This window comes from Bos indicus x Bos taurus, chromosome 2 (genome assembly GCF_003369695.1).
Source record: "Bos indicus x Bos taurus breed Angus x Brahman F1 hybrid chromosome 2, Bos_hybrid_MaternalHap_v2.0, whole genome shotgun sequence".
NCBI lineage: Eukaryota > Metazoa > Chordata > Mammalia > Artiodactyla > Bovidae > Bos > Bos indicus x Bos taurus.
The window spans coordinates 19,767,484-19,777,249 of NC_040077.1; positions in this window are offsets into that span (position 1 = coordinate 19,767,484).

Here is a 9,766-nt window from a genome sequence, read left to right on the forward strand (position 1 = left end):
ATTATAAGAAATAGTGTATGAAAAGTACACAAAAACTACAAAATGTATAAAAGTATAATTTATCCTTATTGTTGTTAAAAATGTATTACTAGAATCATGGACGTTTGTATTTAGAATAGGATGAGAAGAAGTAGGGTAGGCCTAAAGTCAAAAGAGTTGTCTCTGCTTTTGTGGTTCAAGAGATGAGCAATGCCCTCGCTTTTATTTCTCTTTCCCTGTTGGTATGGTACAGTTGAACCAGGTGATAACTAAAGACCTTTCAAATGAAAAAAATATGTGAATCAGATATTCTTGGACCCATTATAGTAACTCCTCTGATCCTTCAAATGACTTCCAGTGGTTTGGGCTGACTCTATACCTTGACATTACTTATAACACAAGTGACTACTTCAATTTAGTTATTACTCAGAGCCAATCATCTTTTATAGAAATCTACCTTCCAATACTAACCACTTCCCAGTACATGATTATTACAAAAAAATTTTACGTGTATAGAAAAGCAGAGAATACAGTTAACTTTGAACAATGTGGGTTTGAAATGCGTAGATCTACTTAGATGCGGATTTTTTTCCAATGATAAATACTGTAGTATTACAGACTCTGCAGTTGATTGAACTGTTGGATATGGAATCGCAGATTTTTGTGTGTTCATCATTCAGTCGTGTCCTACTCTTTGCTACCCCATGAACTATAGCCTGCCAGGCTCCTCTGTCCTTGGAATTTTCTGGGCAAGAATGCTGAAGTGGGTTGCCATTTTCTTCTCCAGCAGATATGTAGGGCTGACTATCAAATTTAGGTGGATTTTCAGCTGCCTGGAGGGTCAGCACCCATAACAATTGAATTGTTCAAGGGTCAACTGTATAATGAACAACCATGAACTCATCCTACATAAAATTTACCATATTCTATCTTTTTTGAGGGCTTCCCTGGTAGCCCAGTGAAGAAGGAAATGGCAACCCACTCCAGTGTTCTTGCCTGGAGAATCCCAGGGACGGGGGAGCCTGGTGGGCTGCCGTCTATGGGGTCGCACAGAGTCGGACATGACTGAAGCGACTTAGCAGCAGCAGCAGCTGGTAGCTCAGATAGTAAAGCATCTGCCTGCAATGCAGGAGACCTGGGTTTGATCCCTGGGTTGGGAAGATCCCCTGGAGAAGGAAATGGCAACTCACTCCAATATACTTGCTTGAACTATTTTTTGAAAAAAAGTTATTCATATTATTTAACTTTATTCCAGAGTGTCTACATAAGGTGACATTTTCTTTCATAGCCACAACTGTATTATCATACCTAATGAAAGTAAAAATTCAATCATTTAACATTCAGCTCATATTCAGATTTCCATGATTTTCTCAGTATGTCTTATATAGCTACTTTGTTCAAATCAGAATGCGTTGCAGTGTGTGAATTTATAATGTCTCTTAATCAGGAGCCGCCCCCCCACCCCCACCATGAAATTGACATGTTGAAGAGACTTGACTAGCTTTTCTGTAGAACATTCTGCTTTCTGGATTTGTCTCCTTGTGGTGTCATTTAACTTTTTCCTCTATCCTTTGTATTTCCTGTGTGCTGGGAATTGGATCTAAAGTTTGTTTAGAGTTAGGTAAAACAATTTTGGCAAGAATGCTTCATGACACCGTGGATTTTATTTGCATTCCTTCAGGAGACAGCATACCACCAGAGATGTCGAGGGCCCCCACTGATCACTGGAATTTTCATTCATTGGTACTGGCTAATACAGCATGGAGATCTAACAAAGTCGAAGAAACATTTTATTTGACTGGTTACTAGTAACATAAATGGTGTCAGTTTATGTGAACTATTTATATTCTTTCCAAGAGAACAGCAATATTATGATTATATATTTCAATAACTACTGTGCCTGAATCATTTTGGGATAAGTTCTATTTACTTAGACCAGAAAGCCTTACACATGTAATCTATATAGATTGTTTCTGGGTAACATTGTGATCGCCTCAGTCCCTCCCCTAAACCTAGAGGAACATTGTAAAAATTTTCACTCCTAAACACACACACACACACTCACACACACATACACTCACACTTTGCACTTAATCCTGGCATTATATGTGCCAGTTATAATAATAAAGATCAACAGAACATTAGAGATATATTAAACAAAACCAAAATTTAATTATTTATAATATCCAAAATTATCTCTTATGACCTCTTTGCCACAAATAAAGAGAAATAATGTAGGACCTCCCTGGTGGCCCAGTTGCTGAGACTCCATTCTCCCCACACAGGGGCGTGGGTTTGGTCCCTGGTCAGGGAACTAGATCCCACGTGTCACAGCTAAGAGTTTGAATGCTATTACTAAAGATCCTGCATGACTCAATTAAGACCCGGTGCAGTCCAGTAAACAAACAAAAGAATAAATATTTTGAAAAAAGAGGAATAAAGTGAGAGTCTATTTATTTAGGATTTACTGAGAAATTTGTGATAAGGAAAATGGATGCCGGTGGGAAATCTTTGCATCTTTTTGTCCCATCATTATTACTCAATGTAGTTAGAGGTAGCCTCACATCTGTTTTCTAATTGTTTATTGCACTTGGGAGTGCCTCTCCCCTCCATCTACTGCTCTGTGTGTGTGTGCTTAGACTCTTTTCCACCCCATGGACTATAGCCCACCAGGCTCCTCTGTCCATGAGATTCTCTGGCAAGAATACTGGAGTGGGTAGCCATTCCCTTCTCCAGGGGATCTTCTTGGTCCAAAGATTGAACCTAGGTCTCCTACATTGGCAGGCGGATTCTTTACCATCTAAGCCACTAGGGACACCCCTACTGCGCCTTATAATACCTATAAGAAAAATTCAGATATTTCCCCTGAGCTACCATCTAGGTTTTCTTCTATAGTGATACTAATGTTAATCATTTCACTTCTATTGGATTCTTATGTCACCTTTTTATTGTCCTGGGTTATTTCCCCTGATCATCAGAAAGTTGTAGTGTTATCTACTTTTCACATCATGCAATCTTGATGCTTATATGATTATATTTGCAAGTTCCTTTCCCCCTTTCTTCCACTTGCTCCTCCATCAGTTCTCAGTATTTATACCTTTACGTTGTTTGTTATGGAAAAGGTAGAATATATTCTACTATTTGCTCTGTATTTTAATTCTACTTTCTTTAATCTGGGGTCGATATGAATGTTTGGGGCCAGTTTTTCCTTCTGTTTCTTCTCCTGAGGGACTTGTGTATAATTTAAAAACTGGATACTAGAAAGTCAGCTCTGTGCACAGTGAAGAAGAATCTGAAGACTCTACTTAAGCCTCTGTGTTTATCTCACTTGTTCTTATGGGCTTCCCAGGAGGTTCAGTGGTAAAGAATCCACCTGCCAATGCAGGAGACCCAGGTTCAATCTCTGGACCAGGAAGACCTCCTGGAGAAGAGAATGGCTACCTGCTCCACTATTCTTGCCTGGAGAATCCTACGGACAGAGGAACCTGGCAAGCTGCAGTTCATGGAATCACAAAGTTGGACATGACTGAGCATGCACGCACACACTGCTTTTGTCTCATTTGTTCTTATGGTCCTCTAAATGTATTTTATGACTTTTCAAATTTTGGTATTTCAATAGACTTTTCTCGTTTTTGTTATGTTGTCTTTGTTATCTTCATCTCAAAATGCTTATGAGATGAATAAATTTGCAGTCAGCCCTGCTTGCAGAACTTGTCATTTGTGAAACTGTGTTATTAAGGAATTCTGGATAATTAGTATGGAAGGTAGTCATTTCAAGAAATATAAGACATATTCAGCTCAAGCTACTAAATCATTATGTTTGGGCTTTTATCATGTCACTAAACCCAAGCTATCCTGTGGAAAATCAGCCAATGTCAAAATATACAAGCTTCTAAAATTTTCTAGTATAGATTCTAGAAAGATAGAATTAATTTTTCAGTTTCCCCCTCTCCTACCCGCGCCCCACTTCACCTGGGATTAGTGTATAGTTAACTTGACTCTGTAAATTTACTGCCAGTAAAAACTAACAAGAGTATCTGCATTGAAATTGTTGTCTTGTGATATCACTTCTTAAATATAATAAATGCAACAGATATGATGCATAGCTTATGCATACTCTTTGCATAGAGGTGAACAAGAGATTTACCATTTGGCATAAGATATTTACATCTGCTCATCAAAATATGACTCCTTTTGTAGTCTTCTAAAGCCATGACTATAATATACATTATTATGGTAATTTAAAAAATGGAACATAGAGTAGAAAAAAGAACATGATAAATGCATATCATCTTACTCTTTATAGCTCCAGTAAATTTTGTACCTTAGGCTAGACTGAATACATTTTGAGTTTCTCATGCAACAATCATTTTGGAAATGCGTCAGTCAACAGGCTTCCTTTACTCATTATTATTTAGCCTAAAGATCTGAGGATCTGTTTTTATTCTGTTATCAATTTATTTCTAAGAAATGTCCCTGCCTTTACCTTCTTGAATGAACATTCCTTTCTTCCCATTTATAACGATTGTAAAGCTAGACCCCTTTCCATCCTCGTTTCACCATTTTCAAGGGTCCCACATTTCTTTTTCCACAGGATGCATTCCTCTACAAATTAGTATAACAGATATTTCTGAAACAGCAGCTGAGCCTCTATAAAAGTATTTTTCTCCTCTCTCAAAGTGTAGGATAGATAATATTTTTCAGGTTTCTTTTCTTTTTTATGATTTTCTAAGCATTGAATCCTTTAGTTCAAATCCTGGAAAAAATAACAGGGAAAGCATGTGTTGAATTACACAAAGGGCATTCAACCTGGTTTCGACCTCAGTAGGAACAGTTGCAGCTTAGCTGTCCACTATCCTTCCCTGTAAAGGTGAAATGATTTAGAGGCCTAGAGAAACTTAATTTTTCTTGATCACCATGTGCAACCCGGAATTTTAATGGCAGGCATAATTAATTCTTCTGATGTTAATCATCAGGGCTGGGCTCCACAATTATCAGTCTGGTGCAGCTGGGGCATGGTGCAGACATGAAAAATTAGGAAAATGAATCAGTAATAGGGTGGCAGATTTAATCTGCATCATGAAAACAAAGTTAAAAAGAGGAAGATCGAGAGAATTTCAGCTGAAGCTTTTGTGCCAATGCGCAGTGACAGAACTGAAAAATGTTGCCGATGTCCAAAGTGATTGGTAATTACCAAGCCATTGAATTTTTTATTGTCAATTTATCATGCGCCAGAGGTTAAATTTAACATCTTCTTCTAAAGCCATCACTCTAAGAAGGCTCACTGCGCATCACGTGGCTCAGAGTCAGCGAAAGGTTAATCAGGTATTTCTTTAGTTTGCACGTGTCTCCAAACTCCCCTTCCTTCTGAGCTGTGCCCTGTCCACAGCCAAATGCCTGCCACAAAAGCTTTTCCACTATTTCTTACCTATGACTTTCAGCTAAATATTGGATTGTATCACTTACACACTCCTCTCTGTTGGCATTTACTAAGAACCTTGGTGCAGAAAAGAATTATTTCTCAAGTAAGAAAAATCCCATCATTTCAAGCCCTAGGGATACTTCAATTAAGATGCAGCTGAGACAAGGGGTGTTCTTTCTCTTTTTCTCTCTCCCTAGCTCTTTCTCTGTTTTAAATGGTATTTAGTCAGGGACATCGGAAGAATTGATATTACCTCTTCTTAAAACAAAGTTAAAATTCCACAACAATTTTTATCTGATTCAGATTTAACTCTCTTCTTCATCTCTTTCTTTTTTTTTTTTTGCACAGGATATCCGTTTATTAACAGTTGGAAAGAAGCTTAGTTTAAAAGAAGGAGATATTTATCTGTGTGAATACTGGATACTTCAAATAACTGTTTCTTTAAACAGCTTGATGAAATATTTGAACAGATCCAGAGCAGACCGAAATTCCACAGGAAAAGGCTCTTCTTACTGATTTTTTAAAAGTGACTTTGATTCAGTCCCTGCTCCAATCTTTAACACCACCTGCTTCTTTCATTTTTTGTTGTTTGCTTCATTGTGTCTCTTCTTCTATGTATTTGGAAACAGAGAGCGGTTCTTATTAAGGGAATGGTATATATTTTCTATAAATTAAAAATAGAAATAGCCTTCAGGGAGACTTGAAAAAAATCAATGTGTGCATTAATTACTGCAATTCATTACTCAAATAAATATGGGCTCAACCTTATGTGGATACAAATCCCGGGACTGAGAATGTTTGCAAAAGACAAAGCCTATGGTCCTGATCATGTTAATCTGCAGATCAGAGACTCTGTGAATCCATGCCTGGTGGAAGCTCCTCAGGGGATAGGCGAGCTGGGCTCCATTCCGGTAGCCGGCAGTGAGTTATTACCGCTGAATACAAAGCTGGTCACGTGACTGTCACCCACCAGCAGTGGCACAGTCCTTCTCCTGCCTGGGTTTCCTGAGACCTTGCTTTCCCGAGCCCTTGCTTTTCTATAATTAAATCCGAACCGTAAAAGCCATACCTGTCAAATGCCCTCCAGCTGCCCTCATAAACAACACTGGGAATTTTGCTGGTGGCAACTCCTTGCTTTTGGAAAGAACATAGGAAAATATCCTATTTGTCCTCCTGGAGACTTCCCTCCTCTATCTTTTATTTTATTTTTCCAATTCTTCCCACACTGAGCTTCCTCTTCCTTTTTTGGAATTTGAATAGGGAACTGGAAAATATACAGCAAATAAAAATATAGTATAGTTTATTGAAAAGATTCCGCTGTCTTCTCTTGAATTAGTAACCTGTCCTTTTAGGAAGAAGAGAGAGAAAGTGGAATGAAGGAATGTAATTTTTCTAACAGCATTTGGCTGCCTTTCTTTGATCATATTTTATGGCTAGAGGATAAATTACCATGTGAAGGTTTCTGTTTAAAACCTGAACATGTTTAGTAGGATTTGAATCCTGCCATATTCTGCAGAGCTGCCTTTTGCCTGAGCAAGTTTAATGCAAAGATCAGCAGCTCAGAGCATAACACTTATTAGCTGGCTCTTTTCTGCTATTGGAATCCCCCACTATTTTAATTGGATTCTTTCCAAAACTGCAACTAATTAAGAATCAATTCAGGACCATTAGCAAGTGGGACAAGCTAGCCAGTGTTGCATATTTCAAAAGAGTTAGTTTTAATGAGAGGCGTTACTGGATGGGGGGTGGCGGAGGTGGGGGGAGAAACAGATTAAAGATAGTGTAGGGACCTTCTTCAGCTAAACCGAAGGACTAATGGTACATGGAAAGATGCTGAACTTGTAGTCCTCTGTAATTGATCTACTTACTGTTCTTAAAGAAACTTTGAAAACATGAATGCAGGTATTTAGAGGTACATTAGAGGTTCAATAACAATTGATAAACATTACAAATTGTTGGCTTCTGTAGTAGAGTGCTCCTTTTATTGGAGAAACATATGCTGTCTGCTTTCAGACCCGTTAACCTCAGCATCGTCAAGCCATTTTCTCTTCCCTGGGCTTTGTACTGGCGCACATCTGCTTATCCAGACTTCAGCGTGTGCAGATGGTGCTTTTTAATTTGTTAAAGGGTTAGCAGTGCCATATTTTTGACAGCTGTTCTTGAGTTCCTTTACCACAAAGAAAAACTTAACTAGGACTTGGTGCTTAGGAGAGAAATCTGATGCTCATGTCCTCATTAATTTCTTCTTCTCTTTCTTGGATCTTAGTATCTAATTCATTGTTATTGAGTTGTGTGCAGGCTGATGTTTTTCTCTAGAGGATGAAGGTGGAAACTTAGTATACAGTTAACCTGCTTTGAACATTATAGTATGAATATATGTGTGGTTTCAATGGGGACAGCCGAATATTTAATCATTAGAAAGGATAGGCAATAAATCAAATGTCTGAACTTGGATGCATTATCTGATATGCTTGATTTCAAACTTAACCTTCCTCATGGACTTCTGTCGTGAGAAATTACCTGGACTAAGCTTCTTCATTTGAAGCAATCATAACCCAATCACAGAGCCTTTATGATTGTAAGATAATACCAATAAAAAAGAGATTTTTGGCTTCTAGCAGTGGACAAGGACAATAAAAATATATTACTCTATAGAAAAATAATTTTACTAAGTTTAGGTTTGATTACATGTTTGAGCTGGTTGTGGGTAGACATTGAAAAGGCAATTACAAAGATATGGAAGACTTGTGAATTTAAAGGATTCTTTAGAATGCATAGGACTAAGAAAAGTCATACATGCTTATTGGAGTGGGGCTTTTTTTCTAGCCACAATTGTTATCAAAACAATAAAGTAGGTACTTTGAATCTGTGCATTGTCATTTACAATTGCATTATGAGGAAACATTGTTTCCCTCTCCACTACCATCCACCCAGTCACCTGGCAGTCATCCTTAATTCCTCCCTTACACTCGTTTTCCACATATAATCAATCACAAAGGCCTTTTGATTTCCTCTCCTTCAGTTTTCAATTCTGGCAACTTTGTTCCACCTGCGTGCTTCATCTTAGTCTGCACCTCCATTCTTTCTTCACTGAAACCCAAACCACCACTCTATATCTCCAGCACGACTGCAATGCACACAGTAGGAGCTCAAGAAAAATGAATTGCCGAATGAATTACCTCCCGCAAATACCAGGCCCTTCTTTGTACTGGGAATTGGACTCACTGAATCTGTGTCTTTATGGATTCAAACTTATGTACATGAACATGCAAATGAACAGTTGGCTGCTCTCAAAAGCTCACTTGCTTGGCTGCTGTGTGCAATGTTTCCACCGTGTTCTAGCACACAGTTGACTGTCAGAGCCACACACGGAGGAAATCAGAAATGATGAGACATCTCCCAAGTTAGTATCAGTTTCACTTCATGTATATTGTAGGGTAAATGTTTTAAAGAGGTTGAAGAATGAAGCCACTTTGGGTCAAGAGTGTATGGTAGATTGTTGGGTAATGGCCTCCAATTTGTTCATGGCTTCCTTGTACCCATGTCTCAGGACTGTCCCTTCTTGCATTGAGTCTGCTTGACCATGTGACTTGCTTTGGCTGGTGGTATAATAGCAGACGTGAGACAGTCAGAGATGTGAAAGTTGCTTGCACGTTGAGCCTTGCCCTCTTTTGTTGCCTATGAGGCTGTGGCTACCATCACCATCTGAAGAAGACATGCTGGCCTTTTGGATGATGAGAGACACATGGATTGGTTACCCTCACCAGTCCAGACAACTGCAGACACATGAGTGAGGCCATCCTAGACCATCCTGCTCTCACCTAACCAGTCAACTGACCACAGATGCATCAGCAAAGCCAGCCCAAAGCAACCAGTCTTGACCTAAATCACTCAAGTGACCAGAGACTTGCCAGCAATAATAAAGGCCTATTATTGGTAGCCAACAAGTTTTGGGTGGTGTGTTAGGCAACACAGGCTAAGCAATGTGGAGTGGCAACCATCTTTTCCATTCTAGCTATTTAGAATGGTGTTTGGAAACTAGATATTTCACTGCAAGTCCCCAGCTAGAAGAATTCTAGGTACAGGAAAAAGTTGTTTTAAAAAAAGCAATTGATTTCAACCCAGGGGTGTTAGGCATTTTTGGTCCTTAGGTGTGGTTCAGTCGCTTTCAGAGGACGGTAATGATGATGGTGAGTGATGGGTCTGCGTGATGGTGCAGTGGGGGGAGGGGTCAGGTGACGTATGTTGGGACTGGGACTCTGGAATACTAACTGAGCAAAGAACTGAGGGGCGTGGTGCCAGGGCAGAGAGAACACGCAGTTAAAGCCACCTCTCAACCCTAACCCTCCAAACATTCCCTGAAGG